Source organism: Equus asinus, chromosome 12 (assembly GCF_041296235.1).
Source record: "Equus asinus isolate D_3611 breed Donkey chromosome 12, EquAss-T2T_v2, whole genome shotgun sequence".
NCBI classification, from domain to species: domain Eukaryota; kingdom Metazoa; phylum Chordata; class Mammalia; order Perissodactyla; family Equidae; genus Equus; species Equus asinus.
Window position 1 is genome coordinate 2,979,231 of NC_091801.1, and position 19,980 is coordinate 2,999,210.

Sequence of the window (19,980 nt, forward strand, 5' to 3'; positions counted from 1 at the left end):
ATAAGTAAATGCAAGTGGGTGGGAGATCCAGCTCTCTTTAAAAGGGAGCTGACTAATCTGGAAGGCACATCTCAGCTTCTCTCCTATCGCTTTCTTCCTGAGATATTATGGCCAGAGCGACAATGATTACTTTGTGAGCATAAAGTTACCTTATAGATGGAAACGTAGGGGAGGAAAACATTTCCTCTACCCACTGTGGGTTCTTCTGGCCAGAGAACGAATTAAATTCACATGAGACAGAATAGCAGGAAAAAATTAAACAAAGCTTTATGACATGTATACATGGGAAAGGTCAGGCAAGCTGAGCAACTCGCCAAAATGACTGAAGCCTCCACCTTAAATATCCTCCACAGCTAAACACAAAGGAGGATGTTGGCAGTGGGGGGAGTCAGTTACAGAAGGTTACCAGACAAGCACAATAAACAGGAATAATATTATTATGCAGGTTTAAGTCCTTGCCTTCTGCATTGATAAGAGTTTCTAGAGATAAGGTCATCCCCCCTTCTTCCTGGTGCAGAGAGGGAGATATCTTTACAGATGGAGATTTCCTTTACAATGTAAATGTTTCTTACAAAGGGTAAGTAAATTCTACTTTTCAGTTGCTTTCCTGTCTGCAGTTTATTAAAAGTAACCAGGCCCAAATAATCCTCATGCCAAAGAGACATATCTTGGGGTGGCCAATTCCAGGCCCCCACAGAAACTATACACTAAGAATGTCAAGGGCACAGAGATAGGAGGAGTCTTAGGCAGTGCCGACACTGCAGAACCCTTGTACCATTCTAGGAAGCCGAAGAATGTGCTTTGTCATAATGGGAAATAAGTCTCTATTTTGGTAATGTTATTTTAGGTCTTAGCAATTGAATAAAATTCCTGATTGAAAACCTTCTTTAGCAAAGTCTATATTCTAATAACACACCCAGAATCAGAGTGATGGTCTTTTGAAAGACCAGACAATCATTTCAAGTGGCATAAAAGTAGGATATATTTTAGATCCTCTTTATTTAAGTGTGGATTTTAATGAGATGATGCTTTAGATGAAGTCAGTATTTCCCTCTTGCCCCCTGTGCTAATGAATATAAGGGGCAATGTCCTATATACCGATGATATAATTTTATCACCATGAACCAGACGTTAAGAGATCATTAAAACATATTTCTGTCAATTAAAATGCTTTCAATTGCAAGCAATGTAATATAAATTGAGTATTTAGCAATATCACAGTAAATTATTTTATCTTTCAGAATAACTTTGTAAAATCTGGACTCTATGTAGACAAAGAATACTTCTCACACATTTGTTAATCTGCATGTACTGAGCATATGTTGCTTTTGCTCTACACAAGTCACCTCCCACTACTTCTGGGATCAGACCTCCTATTTCCTGAGAAAATTCATTCCATGCTGTTCAGTTAGGGCCAGCCGTGCATCCTATCTCAAGCTCCAGGGTCTGCATCTAGACGGGCCTGACCAATCAAATTATCTCTTATTTTTGGTCATAGTGAGTGGTTCTATATGGACAGCTGACACAAGCTGGACCAATCAGATCCTTCTTAGGACATTTTATCAGCAACATTGGGAAAGACTTTCTTTTTGCTGATAGGAAATGAGTCTAGGGATCCTGGTGGCCATTTGTCCCACCACAGGAAGAAGGCCCTTCTGAAGAATACAGAGTTAGCAACCAGATAAACTGACATCATTTGAGCCCCTAGATTCAACTGTGCCTGAAGCCACACATGCCCTGGTACACTTATCCATGGTCCTTTTCTGTTTAAATAAGTAGGCATTCGGTGCTGCCACTTTATCTCGAAAGTCCCAGTTAACACAAAATTGATTTAGGAGTGGGATGTTATAAGTGACAAACACCAAAACAGGAAAATAACTCAACCAAGTTGCAATGAAGAGCAAAGAAGACCCTTTTATCACTGTTTTGGACGATGGGAAGTCTTATTACGCTGCTCTTAGGTCGCCTGATTTAATGGTCATATGTATCTTGTGACACAACTGTGTTATCACTGAGGTTAGAGTATAAGGAGACAGGAAAAAAATCAAGATGTCAGGGTGTGTTGGTCTTTTCTCACAGCCTTTAGTAAAGTCATAAAAAAAAGTAAATAGCGAGAGCAGACACTCCTGTTAACAGAAATAGCGTGCAGCCGTGATAAGGGAAGTATTTTTTGTCAGAGGCCGAACATTCAAGGTGGCTGAGAGTCAGATTCTCATGGACCACGGGGGATTGAAAAAGTGGAATTTTCTGACCCAAGTTATTTAAAGTTAGTATGAACACAGACAGGGAAGCAGGAAGCGCAGAGAAAAACAAGATTGAGACACAGGAAGAGCCAGAGAACTGGGTGAAGCCTGGTTTTTAAGCGCCTCCAAATGCTTTGCTGAGCATTCCCAGCCCCTGAAGAGAAGTAATTATCTCCATTCTAAGTGTCTTCTCATGGACGGGAACCTGTGTACAAGATTTGGTGACAGTCCAGCCTCAGCACCACAGTCCACTGGCTTGTATCAGCAGATCAAGAGGAACGTTAGGCCAAGAGGGTGGGTAGGGTTGAAGAACCAGATAAAGCTAACGCTGGTGAGCAGAGACCTCTGATGACTCAAACCTGAGGCCACCTGCAGGCTCCTGAACCTACACCCACAGGAATTGCTAAAACAGGATATTCCCCAGAACAGGAGTCTTCCCAAAAGCCCCTTGCGTGAGAGGCCATAGCAGACAACAGGAGAAGGAGCTCCTCTCATTTACGTATATATATAAATGCCGTGTATTCGTGAGGTGCAATGCAGTCGACATCCGTTATTTCTGTCTGCCCAGCACCCATTCCTCCTTCTGCTGAAAACAGAATCTCTTCCTTGGGGAACTGTAGCAGAAATAAGGGCTTTAACTGAAGAACATTGTCTGGGTGATGACCTCTATAAGAACTTCAGGGGCCGGCTCCGTGGCCGAGTGGTTAAGTTCGTGCGCCCCGCTGCGGCGGCCCAGGGTTCGGATCCTGGCGCGGACATGGCACCGCTCGTCAGGCCAGGGTGAGGCGCGTCCCACATCCCACAACTAGAAGGACCTGCAACTAAGATATGCAACTGTGTACAGGGGGTGTTTGGGGAGATAAAGCAGAAGAAAAAGAAAAGAAAAGAAAAGATTGGCAACAGTTGTTAGGCCAGGTGCCACTCCTTAAAAAAAAAAAAAAAAAAAAGGAACTTCAGTTGTCTAAAGTTACAAATGAATAGAATGTAGCTTGTAAGTATGTCCTGTGCCTCATACAACTGGAAAAGGTATAAGAAGAAGCTAGGCTGATGTGGCAGGAATGTTTGAGAATTCTCCAAATACTCTGGTTCCGTAACTATTCAGGATCTCGACAGTTGTTAAATATCCCTTCCATGCCACCTCCCTACACCTCTGTACTGCTATTCCCAAAGATTATCAAATTACTCCCGTGAACAATTTATGAGCCTGATCTTTTATGGCCCCTGAAGTTCTTATAGAGGTCATCACCCAGACAATGTTCTTCAGTTAAAGCCCTTATTTCTGCTACAGTTCCCCAAGGAAGAGATTCTGTTTTCAGCAGAAGGAGGAATGGGTGCTGGGCAGACAGAAATAACGCCTGCACCGTTACACATCCTTTACAGGTACCTGTTCCAGATGATTCAGGAGGAAGTGGCCCGCAGTCTCCTAGCCTCAGAAATGGGCACATGACTCAGACCTAGCGACCTAAAGCATCCATAATCCAGTGATAATCAAAGATTGAGTTTAACCCAAGCTATGCCAAGTTGGGACGGTTCGGTCACTTTTCTGCCAAAGCAATTGGGAAAGACAGTCATGTCTCATAGGGAGGCTAAGCTGGAAGAAGAGAATCTGAGCAGCAATCTTACCTGCTCAGGGAGAAAGCCTATCCACCAGGGGAGAAAGAGCAAGGCTATCAGAGCATCGTCTGAAACCCTGCATCTGGATATACAGCTAAACTCAGTTACATAAGCCAATCAAGCATTCCATTTACGTATGTGCGTATTTGTTTAATATTTTATTATTTTGCTTCGATTTTTTGCTTAAGTGACTTTGAGTTTTGTTTCTGTCACTTGCAACCACGAGAACCCTAAATAACGGATGACAATTTCTTGCAAAAGAATTTAAAAAGCGTGCGTTGCAATAATGTGGAAAGAAAAGTATACAGCTTGCTGGTGGGTTAGATGCCATCATGAATGTTTATTTTTTTTACCTTTATGGAATTTCTCATTAAAGGGACTTGAAAGACTTTTTTGAAATCAGCAAGACAAAGAGCTGTTAGAGTAGATAATAAATGCTTCAAGTTTGGCTGTTTCACTATGTGAAAGGAATGTGAAATTCTTTGAAGGAATTATCAGAGTATACTAATGAATTTTTAAAATATTTTTTGGACCCAATTATGTGTCAAGCATTGTGCTATATCTATTCTATGGGGATAGATATGTGAAATAAATCACAGAGCCAATAGTCTAGAATAGTCTAGAATAGACCCGTATTAACCAGGTATCAGTATAGAGTGAATGTATCCATCAATGCCCAGTTGCAAAAACAGTGTTTTCAGCAGAAAATGGTTTTGCGGGGTATTAAATGGCTTTTAGAATCATTGAGAGGGCTGCAGAAACACTCAGTCCTATTTTTTGGATAGTCCTCTGGGGTCATACTAAACGGGAACAGTGGCTCTGGAACCAGACGTTCAGGGCGACAGTAAGGAACCTGCCATCATCGTGTAACGCTGTGACCAGGAGGCTACTGGGGTCGGGAAGCTGCTGTCTCTGCAGACAGACCACAGAGCCTGCTGCCTTCTGTGCCAGGAAATGGATGCCCACATCCACCACTCAGCCCTCTCGAGCTCCCTGGCGCTCTGCACTGTCGCCAGTGCTGCCACAGCAAAATCAAACGGCTCTACAAGCAGCAGAAGCAGAAGTAGGGAGGCCTGGTCTCCGCTGTGTTTCTGTCCTTCAAAAGGGGCATCACCGACAGGCCGAATCTAATTACATCCAGAACCCTGGCCACAAGAGTTCCTCAAAAATGAGATGTCAGCTTTTGAGCCTCATCTGTACAAAAAGACCCACTAGAAGGAGGTCAGCCTAGACGCTGCGTGCAAATCCACTGCATGCACCAGAGCACATCCCCTTGGTTTATAAGTTGGGAAGACAGAATCCTAGTTCTTTAAAAATCATGTTTCCAAAAGCTTCTCTGCATTTTGGAGATCTTCGCATGTCTGCTTTGAGCTATTGATGCTTTTAAAAGCCAGAGCGGTATTTTCCGTTCCCCCACAGACTTTTAAAACTTTTTAGTAGAAGGATTATGTGGTCCCTAGTCATTTATTGTTTAATTGACATAATAACCACTCAACCCAAGGCAAGAAGTCAAGGGCCAAATACAGTTGCTAACTTGCTACTGTTTTTTCACTTCAGTCAATTAATTAAAACAGATAAAATTCTATGGTGAGAAAGGATCAAATGCAGTTATAGGCAATTTACCAATGTCATTATGTACACATAAAATCACTAAAAAGCAAAATGAAAAAATACAAATCTAGTCTCATTTTCTGCCATCGTTGTCATAAAATACTATGATACAAACACAGCTTTCTGAAAGAAACATGGGTTTTTTTTGAGAATTACATCCCTCTGTCTACAACCATGAAATTTTCTTTCAAATTAAAACAAAGTAGGGACACCATTATTTTGCAGACTAGAGTTCCTCTGCATAGCAGCTTTAGTAGTTGACAAATTGGTTATATTAATGCCAAACTACAGTGGAAAACATTTCAAAATCTGTGGTTTTCTGGACTGGTTTTATTTTGATAATTTTTATGTGAGAGAATTACCATTTAAAAGCAGCTAACAGTCTTTATTTAGAGAGGTGTAGAAATTAAATTACTTTTTCACAGATTTTATTTGTTTAGTGATAGTCAACAAATGATCCTTTTAATTAAAAAGATAAAAGGTAAGGCAAATATCCTAAGAATAAGACGTACTAGAGTACCTTTTAGCATTGTAAGCATCTGGGATAAAAATATTGGTGGTGGGTGAAATTGGGTACGTTCCACAAACATCTATGTGAAACTTTGGCTTTAATTCAGGTGAAAGAACCATTTCTCAGCAAGAGGTGTGGATGCCAAAGGCTTTCCTTGAAGGTTCAGAGTTGTTTGAGAATAAGCAATGAACCAGTGTGTTCCTAACAGATGCAGTTGGTCTTCAAGGTTAGCAGGACCTCCAAAGAGAAACTCATCACAAAAAAGGGTCTTGTCTGGACTGACTTGAGTCCAATGTCAAGGGTTTGGGTGCCAGAGAGAAAACCAGAAGAGCAGTGTGGCTGCACTGGATTCAGCTTGCCTTGAATAAAATTACTGTGTATTTGAAATACAAGAGCTGAGCACTAAAAGCAATCCCACTTGGGAATTTCGACCCACTTTGGCCTGAAATATCATAGTTCAAGTGTTACATTAGGGTGAGGATGCCTGTGTACCCTGAGGATTCTAATGTATTGCAACATTAGAAGCAGATCTTGGCTAGTGTACCCACCATAGCTTCTTGTTTCTTATTCTTTGAAACTATTGAATTTGGTCTAAGCAAGCACTTTGGAAAGAGAAGATATACAAGTGTGTTGTTCAAAGAAATGCCTAGGACCAACCCTAGATTACTTAGGTCCATTTGCAGGAGGTGTGGGTCAAAACTCATTACTTTTTCAAAGTACCAGTGGTGCACTAAGGTTAATAGCCAACTGGGTTAGTTCATCACAAACTGAGACAGCATCATCTCCTTTCATCTTTGTCATTTCTTTACAACTCCCAAATCCTTCTGAGGTGCTAGACGAACTGTGTGCTTTGTCAATGAATACATGCTGAGAACTTGGCTTTCTTCTTTATGATAAATAAATGAAAAGCAATAGGGTACGTTGGAGTATATGAGGTTTGGTTTAAAACTAATTCAGCCTGACCTTGTTTTTCCAAAAGGGCCTGACGTGTCCTGTTGAGCACGCATTGTACATCTGCTTTAAACATTTACTATGCCCCAAAGACAAGAATGATGCCCTGAAAGATAGGGTTGTAACTCCCCACCCCCATATGGGCACTTCTTTAAGGATAAGCACCTCTTCCTGGAAACTAAGGATTAATTACTGACCTGCTGTGCTCACCTTGTGACTACTACCTGCCGACTACCAACCTGCTGTGCCAGCTAAGCATCTTGTGACAGTAGTAAAAGAGATATTCCTGTCATATGTGATATATGCTCTTTGTTCCAAGACCGTATATAACCACTCTGTACATGCCACTTCTTTGGTGCCCCTCCTTCCTTGGGGAAGGAAGGCCCCGGGCTCTAATTCTTATACCTGGCTCACAATAAACTTACCCCAATTTTTATTTACAGATTGATTATGGATTATTTGCATCAATGTTTATATGTTTGTATTCATTTACTCTTTTGTTTGACATGGGATAAACGTTATGAACACTTATCCTATACACCCCAACTAGATGCTTAAAATAGAGTGATAACATGGACACAGTCTCTCGTCCTCCAGGAACTGAGGAGATTGCTTCAACCTACCTCCAGCGCTAAATGGAACCACGGGCCCATTCGTGTATCTCAAACAGGTGGACTCGGTCAGCTCAGCACTGCATATAACTCTAGAAAAGAAAATCAGTGGATATAAAGTTTATTCCAAATGCTTTTTCTTCCATAAATATAACTAATTTCTCATCAGATTTCCAGCATTTCTTGTTTCAGCCAAGTTTGGAATAACTTGAACTCAGATGATTTTTGTATCCCAGTGTATTATTATTTTGTCTGTTTTAGTTCAGAATAATCAGAAAAACAAACAGAAAATAAAAGGACGTTTATTCACATTTGTTTCAATCTAAAAAAATATTGAAGGTAAATTTCTTTATTGAAAAGCAACTCACTGCTCTTTTTTAGGTAACTGAATTATATCAATTATGTTAAGGGCTCTAAAAGGCAGAAAAATTGTTTCTAGAGCGTTTGGTCTAGAGGCTATTGTTTGCAGGTGATTTTAAAATGTATTTTTAAAAGCCCCATTATGTTTCACTCAGGACTGTTTCCTTGGTTTCCATGGTGATATTGAAAATGAGTGTAGGTGCAGTGAAAGCGAGTGCTTGCATTAATAGGCGGTTTAGCATTTCTGTTGAATATGAAGGTTGCCCAGTATTTTAATATAATTGAGCTGTTTTTTAAGTAAGTCCTCATTCCTTAATGGATACATTTAACGTCAGATATCTTCTCATGAAATGAGTAATAAAGCCCACTTTGCTTGAAATTTAAAACAGTTTCAAAGATTCTGGAAGTTATTCTGGTCATATCTTGCTTTTATAAAGATCATATGAATAATTACTTCAGGCAGTTACTCAGAAATCACTTTTTAAATAACTGTGTTCAGTGTTACATAAAGAAGAGGGATGAGGATGATATAGGACACAAAGCGAGCAGATTCTTGCCTTCCTGGACCGTACATCATTTTCAATCTATTGATGGACAATAGCCAGCGATTCTCTGTGGAAGTGGATTTCCACTATGGTAACAACCAGTCAACAATTGTGTACCCAACGAAAGAGGAGGTAAAAAAATAGTTGAAGTAGCTCACAAAAACCCTTAGGATGCTCTTTTTCTCCACCTATGTGCTATGTAGAATTGACTGACCTAGAAGCCAGACACATTAGCCAGACAGTCTAATGAATTATTCTTGAATCATTTTAGGAGCAAACAGAATCAACAAGATGTCTTGTGGCATTTATTCAGCAAACAATTAGCTTCCCCAGCTACTCTCCTAGGATTCTCGTGAATTACATGAACAATGTTCCATAGGAGAAAACTTAAATAAAAACAAAAACAAACAAAACCAAAACCCAGCTGCCTGTGTTTGCCAATTGTGAGAAGAATAAATATTAGCCGATTATCAGATGGATCTAATTCAAGTTGGGAAGTAAGAACCTCCAAAGAGTGTTGGTTGTAGTGTTCTGGGTTGAGCATTTACTTATAAAGTGTGCTCAAGGAAGATTAAGAATGAAGTGTGAGAATTGTTCTCAAGGGGTTAAAGGGTCTCAGTGTTCTCTTAAAGATGTATCTATCTATCTACTTACCTACTTACCTATTCGGTTGAATACTTATTGAATGCATGTTGTGTGCTTTCACTGTGCTTAGCATTATGGAAAGGAGAAACAGACATGGTCTCCATTCCCATTTCACCTAGTGATAGACCTGAATCAAATAATCCTAATCACTGAAAAGTGTGTTACCAAGGGAGAGTAGGTGTTAACAGTAGTAATGGGTCTATGATGGGAAGAAATTTAACTGAACAAGAGGTCAAGAAAGACTCTCAGAAGAAGGGATGCATAAGATAAGATCCAAAGGAGGAGTAGGGGTTAACTAGAAAGATGGCCAATTTCTCCAGAGGTCAAGGGGAACCAGAGATAAAGGTGGAGAGACAGAAATGATGCTGGCCCTGGTATCAGGTCCCCTACCTTAAACCCAGCATATATGAGGTTAAAACCAAAGCACTCTTTCCTTGCTTACTACCTGGCTCCTCAGCTCCAGAATCCACTATCCACCATGGAGACAAACAGCCAAGGTCATCCGCCTGGATTCCCTTATCATCTCCTCCTCCCTGCAAACAGAGTCCCAAGGCTGAATGCAGGCTGGTGGGAAAGCTCTGAACAGCAAGGCCACTGACACCCCACTTCTCTACAAGCAGCCACATTCCTTACAAACCTTTAAAACCCATTGCCTTCCCTCTTTTGGGGAGATGAGACAAAATGAAATAAATTTGAGGGCTCACTCTCATCTCCCGGCTGATATCATCTGAGATAAAAACCCTTTCCTTGCCATAAGCCTGGTGTTCCAGCCTTTATTTGGCCCCTCTTGTGTTGTGGGTAAGGAACCTATGTTTGTGGGAAGTAACAGAAAGAGGCAAGACCACGCAAGTCCCAAAAGTCCATATTAAGAAGTTCAATTATTGTCTCAAGGATAATCAGAATTAAGGGCCCTTGAAAAGTCTAAAGAGTTGTGGGCAGATATTTTCAGATTTTTGTTTTAGAGAGTTACAGTTGTAGAGAATAGGGAGTGAATTAAGTTTATTTTCTTACAAAAAGTAGTAAAGAAATGGCACAGTCAGGTTTTTAACTCGTAAATCGGGCTCTCTAAAATTAGCATTTAGGATCATGATGGGAGCTATAGCACACCCTCCCTTGATACCTAGTAAGTCTGCAAGGTCTACAGAACCAATGTAAGGCTGTCGTATTGCTAAGTCCACATGGCCTCAAAGCCATTACCACAGAAAAATATGAAAGTGTGATGAATAACAGAGACAAGTCTGTACTGCTTTATTTTAAAGATTTTGTGTGTTCTGATAAACAGGATCACTGAAAGGAGGTAACCACATTGAGATGGGTAACTGTGGCAAGTAGCAATAAGTTCAAGGTATTATATTCAAACACAAGAAAATAATATTTTCATTATCCCTCTAGTATTTGAAAACATTAAAATTATTGAAATATATGGAGAAGGCATTCCCAAAATTTAGGCAAAATATTCCTTTTTTCTGTTTCTTGGGCAAGACAATACATAAAACAGATGGGGTTATAAAGATACTGCAGGCTGATAGGAACCAGATGCCTCATGCATGAAAGCATTTGTCTGAAAAATATCTTTAGACAGAAGAACGTAGAAAGAAAGAATGGTAAAAAAGTGACGATGAAGAAGGATGGAGATAGAGAAAGTAGGGGAGAGAAAGTTAGGGAGTGAAAGAGAAAGGAAAGGAGAAAACAGGAAGAAAGGAAAAGAAAATTTAAAAAGGAAAAGGAGAAGAAATAAGGAAGTAAAGGAAGAAAGGTTTTGAGATGCATCTAGAAATAAAAGTTTAAAACCACAGTTATTTTTATAGGCATAGATGTCCACATCAAAATAACTACCAGTCACTCATGCCTTCAGTATTGGGGTGTAAAGACTTCCACTTCCATCATGAGAGACTAACAAGTATCAGACTAGCCCTTCTTCCATAAACAAACATATGAAGAAACTGTTTTCAGTTCTTAGACAATAGGTATGGCAAGAGAGTGATCCTTGGAAAAAGGAAATAATTGGAGATCAGCCCAAGAATTGTCCAAGGCTTTATGCTGGAGGTATTTTTGAGCTCTGCAATGGAAAGGTGGAGCCCTAGCAAAGGAATGAAGCCTTGTTGAGCTGAGGAGGAAGAAATTGGTGTTCAGGGTTGCTGAAGAAGCTGGAACCTGTGGAAGAGAATACCAGAGAGGAGAGAGCTGTGCAGAGAAAGAACTTGAAAAACCTTCATAAAGATCCCCTTAAGTCCTTGGGCAAATAATAAACTCTGCATGTAGGTCAAGACCCTACAAGGCCTGGCACAGGACAGCTCTTCAGGAGCTGTGAGCTGAAATTAGATTCTGAAGGTCACATGATGCTTGGAAACATTGGAGTTTTGACTAATGGAGAGTAGAGATACTTCAGTAAACACTCTGGATGTTCAATTGAAGCCCTAGAAAAGCTATTCTTTCTTGTAAAGGCTACTCTGACTAAGAGTCAGCCAACTTTTTCTGTAAAAGATCAGATAGTAAATATTTTAGGTTTGCAGGCCATGCAGTCTCTATTACAACTACTTGACTCCATCACCATAGAATGAAATCAACCATAGACAATAGATAAATAAATGAGCACAGGTGTGTTCCAATCAAATTTCGTTTACAAAAACATTGGACAGGCCAGATTTTGCCCATAAAATTTGCTGCCCACTCCTCTAGACTTTCCATAACAAAGCTTAAAAAATGAGGCTTAAAATATCAGTATGCTCCCTCAGTAAATTACCCGCCTGTCAGATCTAAATTCAGTATTCTTTAAAGACAATAAAAAACATATTATCAACAACATAGCATCCAAAATGTCCTGCATACAAAAAAAATTTACTAGACATACAAAGAAGCATGAAAATGTGATCCATTTACAAGAAGGAAAAAACAGTCAATATACAGACAGCCAGGGACAACAAAGATATTAGGATTAAGGGAGAAAAACTTTAAAACAGTTATTATTACTATGTTCAAGAATTTAAAGAAAAAGATTGCATAATAAGTAAACAGATGAGAAGCTTCAACAGAGAAATAAAAACTATTAAAAATAAAAATTTTAGAACTAAAAAATACAATATGTAAAACTTAAAAATTGCAGTAATTCGCAGGGGAAAAGATTAATGACTTGATGACAGGACAACAGAAACTTCTAAATCAAAACAAGGAGAGAAAAACATCTAAGAAAAAATTAACAGCACTTCCATGACCTATGGGAAATATCAAATAGTTAAATTCTTATTATTGAAATACCAGAAGAGAAGAGAGAGAGAAAATTCTTGGAAAAGCAATGGTCAAATTTATTACAAATATTTGATGAAAAATGTTAACCCATAAATCCAAGCTCAATTAGTTCCAAACAGGATTAGCACAAGAAAACCACATCTGTGCATATCAAGTGTAATTGTTGAAACCAAAGATAAAGAGAAAAATCTTTAAAGCAGCCAGGGGGGAAAAAAGATACATCATACACTGAGGATGAACGATAAAAATGACTACTTTCTTCGCATCAGAAGTAATGCAAGCCTGAATACAGTGGAGTGATTTCTTGAGTATTGAAAGTAGAGGAATAGCTCATCTTGAACTCTATATCTGGTGAAAATGTCTTGCAAAAATAAACATGAAATATATCTTTAGACAAACAAAAGCTGAGAGAATTTGTTGCCCACAGACCTGTAATACAATAAATGTTTTTAAAAAATCCTCAGAATGAAGGAAAATGAAACCATTTACAAACCCAGGTCTATACAATGGAATAAAGAATGACTGAAATAGTAAATATGTAGACAATATAGAAGATTTTTTTCTCATGTCTTCACTTCTTTAAAATATAATTGATTGTTTATATCAAAAATAATAACAATACATTGTGAGGTTAATTACAAAAGTGGAACTAAAAGAGCACAAACCTTGAGAAAGAGTAAGTGGAAGGATATTGCTGTAAAGTTCTCAGATTTAATATGAAGTGATATAATATCAGTTTGTGGTAGACTATGATAAATAAAGTATACACTTTATAATCCCTAGTGTAACCACTAAATTAAAAAAATATATTTCTAAGAAAGCCAACATGAGATAAAATGGAAGAGTAAAAAATACAAAATTAATCCAAATATGGCAGAAAAAAGCAAAACAATAAATAAACTACAGATGTAACAAATAGAAAACAAAGAGCAAGATGGTGGACTTAACCTCAAACATGCCAATAATACTAAGTATTCCCATCAAAAAAGCAGACATTGTCAGACTACATAAAAAAGCAAGACCCAAGTCCATGCCGTTTACAAAAGATATCCATTAAATATAAATATGCAAGTAGGTTAGAAGTAAAATTAGAAGAAAATATATATTATGCAAACACCAATAAAAGAAAGCTGAGAGGCTAAAACAATATCTGATGAAGTAGACTTCAAGATTAGTAGTATTATTAGACATAAAAAGGAACATTTATTAATAATAAAAGGATAAATTCAACAGGAAGGTATACCAATCCTTAACGGATATATACCTAACTATAGATGTTCAAATGTATAAAGAAAAACTTTCAAAATTGAATTGAAGAACAGAAAAATCCACAATTATAGTTGAAAATTTTAGCCTTTCTTTTTCAATGATCGATAGAAAATGGTGACAAAAAATGAGCTAAGGATATAGAAGATTTGAACAACTCTATCAACTAACATGACCTCATTAATATTTATAGAAACTACACTCAACAAGGCACACTATGCATTCTGTTCAAGAGCATATGGAACAATTATGAAGAGAGACTATCTTTTAGGACATAAAATAAATCCCAATAAATTTAAAAGAATGGAAATTATATAGAGCATATTCTTTTACCATAATATAATTAAATATAAATCAATGATGAAAAGATATCTGGGAAATATCCAAATATTTAGAACTCTAATAACCCATGAGTCAAAGAATAAATCTCTAAGAAAATATTTTGAGCTAACTGATACTGAAAATATATCAAATCTTGTGGGCTACAGCTAAAGCAGTACCTAGAAGAACATTTATAGCTTTAAATGCTTATATTAAAAAAGAAGAAAGGGCTAAAATCAGTCACTTACGTTCCCACCTTAAGAATCTTTAAAAAGCAAGAAAAGGGGGACTTCTGGTTTCTCGTTCAGCATGTAAGAAGCTGGAAGTCTCACTCTGTCCTAAAAACAAGTAAAAAGCTGATCAAACTGAAAAACTAACAATTCTTAGATCCAAGGACACAAATTACTAGTATCAGATACGAAAGAGGGATATCACTACAGATCTTACGGACATTAAAATGATGAGAAACACTATGAATAATTCTATGCCTACAAATTTAGTAATTAGATGAAATGGACCAGTGCCTTGAAAGACACAATCTGACAAAAGTCACACAAGAAGAAATAGACAATCCGAATAGGCCTGTATCTATTAAAGTTAAATCAATAATTAATAACCCTCCAAAACAGAAAGCACCAGGCCCAGATGAGTTCACTGATGAGTTCTATCAAATATTTAAGGTGGAAACTGTACCATTTCTTTACAATTATACCATTTCTTTACAAGGATAGAGGCAGAGAGAATACTTCCTAATTCACCCTATGAGGCCAGCATCACCTTACCATTAAAACCAGACACAGATATTAAAAGAAAAGAAAACTGTAGACTAACAATCCTCATTAATTTAATGTAAAAATCCTGAACAAAATGTTAGTGAAATGAACTGAATAACGTATAAAAATAATTATACATCACAACAAAGTGGGATTTTACATCACAATAAAGTGGGATTTATCTTAGGTATGCAAGATTGGTCAACATTGAAAAATTAATTAATTTAATCCATGATATCAACAGGCTAATGAAGAAAAATCACACGAATATATCAATAGATTCAGGAAAAGCATTTGACAAAATCCAATACATATTTGTGATAAATGCTCTCTGAAAATTAAAAGTACAGGCAAACTTCTTCAGCTTGATAAAGAATATCTACAAAAACCTACAGGTAACATCATACTTAATGGTGAGAAACTTGAAGCTTTCCCGCCAAGATTAGGAAAAGGCAAGGATGTCCCTCTGACACCACTGCTTTTCAACATTGCACTGGAAGTCCTAGCCAAAACAATAAGACCAAAAAAGGAAATAAAAGGTGTACAGATTGGGAAAAAGAAATAAAACTGTCTTCATTTTCCAATGGCAGGATCATCTATTCAGAAAATCAGAAAGAATGAACAAAAAAACTTCTGAAACTAGTAAGCGATTATAGCAGGATTGCAGGATACAAGGTTAATACACAAAAGTCAGTTTCATTCCTATACACCAGCAATGAAAAAGTGGAATCTGAAATTAAAAACACAGTACCATCTACCGTTAGCACTTCAAAAAATAAAATAGTTGGGTATAAATCTAACAAAATGTGTGCAAGATCTCTATGAGGAAAACTACAAAACCATCATGAACAAAATCAGAAAAGAACTAAATAAATGGAGAGATGGTCCACGTTCATGGATGGGAAGACTCAATATTGTCAATATGTCAGTTCTTTTCAACTTGATTTATAGATTCAACACAATTTCAACCAAAATCCTAGCAAGTTATTTTGTTGATATTGACAAACTGATTCTAATATTTATTTGCAAAGACAAAAGACTCAGAATAGCCAACACTATATTGACGGAGAAGAACAAAGTTGGAGGACTGACACTATCTAACTTCAAAGCTTACTATAAAGCTACAATAATCAAGGCAGTGTGGTATTGGTGAAATAACACAGAAATAGATAAATGGTACAAAATAGAGAGCCTGCAAACAGACTCATATAAATATAGTCAACTGATCTTTGACAAAGATTCAAAGGACATACAATGGATCAAAGATAATCTTTTCAACCAATGGTGCTGGAACAATTGTACATTTATAAGCAAAAAAATAAGTCTTAGACATAGACTTTATACCCTTCACAAAAATTAATTCAAAATGGATCATAGATCTAAATGTAAAATGCAAAACTATAAAGCTCCTAGAAGGCAACATAGGAGAAAAATCTAGATGATATTGGGTTTGCTGATGTCTTTTTGGATACAACACCAAATGCACAACACCTGAAAGAAAGAATTGATATGCTTCACTTTGCAAACTAAAAATTTCTGCTTTGTGGGAGACACTGTTAAGAGAATAAAAGGCAAGCCACAGACTGGGAGAAAATATCTGCAAAAGACAAATCCGATAAAGAACTCTGGCAAATATAAAAAGAAATTTTAAAATTAAACAATAAGAAAACAAATAATAAAAAATTGGTCAAAGATTCTAACAGACACCTCACCAAAGAAGATATACAGATGGCGAATAAGCACGTGAAAAGATGTTCCATATCATAAGTCATCAGAGAAATGCAAATTAAAACAATGAGATACCACTTACATACCTATTAGAATAGCCAAAATCCAAAACCCTAAAAACACCAAGTGCTGGCAAGGATGTAGAGCAAGAGGAATTCTCATTTATTGCTGGTGGGAACGAAAAATAGTACAGCCATACCAGAAGACAGTTTAGTGGTTTCTCACACTCTTATCATCTCATCCAGCAATCACATTCCTTGGTATTCACCCAAAGGATTTGAAACGTTATGTCCACACAGAAACCTGCACACAGGTCATAAATAGATATTTATAGCGTCTTTATTCATAAATGCTCAAACGTGGAGGCAACTGAGATGTCCTTGACTAGGTGAATGGATACATAACCATGGTACATCCAGACAATGGAATATTATTCAACACTAAAAAGAAATGAGCTGTCAAGCCATGGAAAGACGTGGAGGAAACTTAAATTAATATTACTAAGTGAAAGAAGCCAATCTGAAAGGGCTACACACTGTATGATTTCAACTATGTAACAATCTGGAGAAGGCAAAACTACAGAGACTGTAAAAGGCTCATGGTTGCCAGGGGTTAGAGGAGAGGGGTAGTTGAATTGACAGAGCACAGAGGATTTCTGGAGCCATGAAGCTACTCTGTATAATACTATAATGATGGATACATGTCATTTTATGTTTGTCCAAATTCACAGAATGTACACCAAGAGTTAATTCTAATGTAAACTATGGACTCTGAGTGATAATGTGTCAGTGTAGGTTCATCAATTATAATGGATATATCACTCTGGTGAGAGTATTGATAATGGGGAGGCTATTCATGTGTAGAGGCAGGGAGTATATGGGAAATCTCTGCAGCTTTTTCTGAATTTTGCTGTGAACCTAAAACTACTTTAAAAAAAAAATCTATAAAAAAAAGCAAGAGGAAATTAAACCTAACGTAAGTAAAAAGAAGCGAATAGCAAAAATAGAATTAAAAAATCAATGATATAGAAAATGAACAAGTTAAGCCCTAAAAAACGGTTTTCTGAAAAGATCAATAAAATTGAAAATATTGCGATGCCATTTTTATATTGGACTTTTTTAAATCTTCAGGTATTTCATTTTTATGTGTGATGGCTAATTTTATGTGTCAACTCGGCTGGGCTAAGGGATGCCCATATTGTTGGTGAAACATTATTTCTGGGTAAGTCTGTGATGGTGTTTCTGGAGTAGATTAGCATTTGAAACACTAGACTGAGTGAAGAAATTCATCTTCACCAATGTTGGTGGGCATCATCCAATGCATTGACAGCCTGAGTAGAACCCAAAGGGGGAGGAAGGGTGTATTCGCTCTACACTTGAGCTGAGACATCCATCTTCTCCTACCCTTGGACATTAGTGCTTCTAGTTCTCAAGCCTTTAGATTTGAATTGGGACTCATACCATTGGCTCTCCTTGTTCTCAGGCCTTCAAGTTTGGACTGGAGCTACACCACTGGCTTTCCTGGGCCGCCAGCTTGCATATGGCGGATCAAGGAACGTCTCAGCCTCCAAAATCATGTGAGCCAATCCTTCATGACAAATCTCTTTCTATACATCTGTACACATCCTATTGGTTCTATTCCTCTGGAGAACCCTGACTAATACATTATGTAAGTTAGATTAACAATTCATGATCACATTTTCCTTGTGTCAGTGTGTGGTAATTTGTCACTAATAATAAATCATCAAAATTTTACAGGAATTTTTTAATAACTAGAAGCCATTCAAGTTTATCCCTATAATGTTATTCCCACTAAAATTCATTAGTATACGTGTCTTAGTCAGCTTCAGCTCCTATAACAAACACTGTAGACTAGGTAGCTTAAACAACAAACTTATTTCTCACAGTTCTGGAGGCTGGGAAATGCAAAATCAAGGAGCCAGCAGATTTGAGACGTGGTGAAGGGTCACTTCCTGGCTTGTTGACAGCTGCCTTCTAGCCGTGTCCTCACAAGGCCGAGAGAGCATCTTTCTGCCATCTCTTCTCATAAGGGCACTAATCCTATTCATGAGGGCTCCACCCCAAGACCCAACTATCTCCCAAAGGTCCCATCTCTTAATCGTCTTAATCCTGGTGATTAGTGCATCACAATAAGAACTGGGGGGGGTGGGGGACACAAACATTCATATAGGCTTTCCTGAAACAGAAAAAAGGGTGGTATCTTAAGTTATACTTTGAAAATTGTACACCATAGATATCTCCATGGTGATGTGTCCCCATTTTTTTTTTTTTAAAGATCAGCCCTAAGCTAACATCTGTTGCCAATCTTTTTCTTTTTCTTCTTCTTCTTCTGCTTCTTCTCCCCAAAGTCCCCCAGTAACTAGTTGAATATTCTAGTTGTAGGTCTTTCTAGTTGCGGATGTGTCCCAAATTTGAATGTCACTTGTCATACTTGTTGAGGTGGAGGGGGACAAAGTTAAAAATCACTGAACTAGCCCAGCTAATGAAATCCCTATGTCAGAACATGAAAAGTTGTCAAAACAAAATTACTTGGAACAAAATCACAGAACAACGATCACTGAACATGATCAAAGGACTGAAGAAAACCAAGAGTCAAGGTCTATTGGCATCCATTAGACCCCACGCCCAAGCTCGAAAAGGAGTTCTTTCTGAAAATAAACTCTGCCCTTCAAGTTGAGAGAAATGTTTTGCATTTTACGTGAATCTTTCTGAAAACTTCAAATAGCAACTTTACAAGCATTGTCAAAATCTTTCAGGGTAATATACATTAAACAGAATGACATTCCTTAAATTAATATTTCCTTTGCTTCATTCTTGACCACCCTACACATCTTTCTTTGAATGAGGAGAGACCATGACGGTTTTCCCTTTCCACTGCAGAAGTATGGAAGTAAAGTTAGCCCTATGTCTGGGAAGGGATTTGGTTAAATATATTACCAGAAGAAATTGCCAACCCTTCTAACACCATGGCTACTTTCTAGAGCGTATGCATCTTCTATTCATTCAACAGCAAATTCACGAAGTGCCTACTACACGCTAAGCACTGTTCCAGGTACTTGGGATGCGTCACTGACAAAACAGATTTCTCCCCTTGTGGAGTTTAAGATTAATTTTCCCAAAGCATAATTCCAATCATTTTACAACTGTCTAAGAACTTTCCGTGGTTCCCCAGTTTCTGCTAAGTTAAAAACAAACTCCTCAATCTTTCATGAAGACAGTCTACAATCTGGCTCAAACCATCTTTCCACGTTTTTCTCCTGTTTTTTGCTTTCCTTGAGCTGACTTTAGACTCCAGTCAAACTGGAGATTCGTACCCCAAGGTTTTCACCCGCCCTGAATGCCTGGATGCCTTCCTTTCGGGCCATCTTCTTCAGTCCTTTCAGTCTGTCTTATTTTTTCCCTCCCTCATTTCCTCCTTTCTGAGCTCAAATGCTTGGATTTGAGCACCAGGTACAAGTAAAACTTGGATGAGGATGTAACAGAACAATGTCACTCAGATGTCCTTCTGTCCAGTTACTGCCACTATCAAGCTATA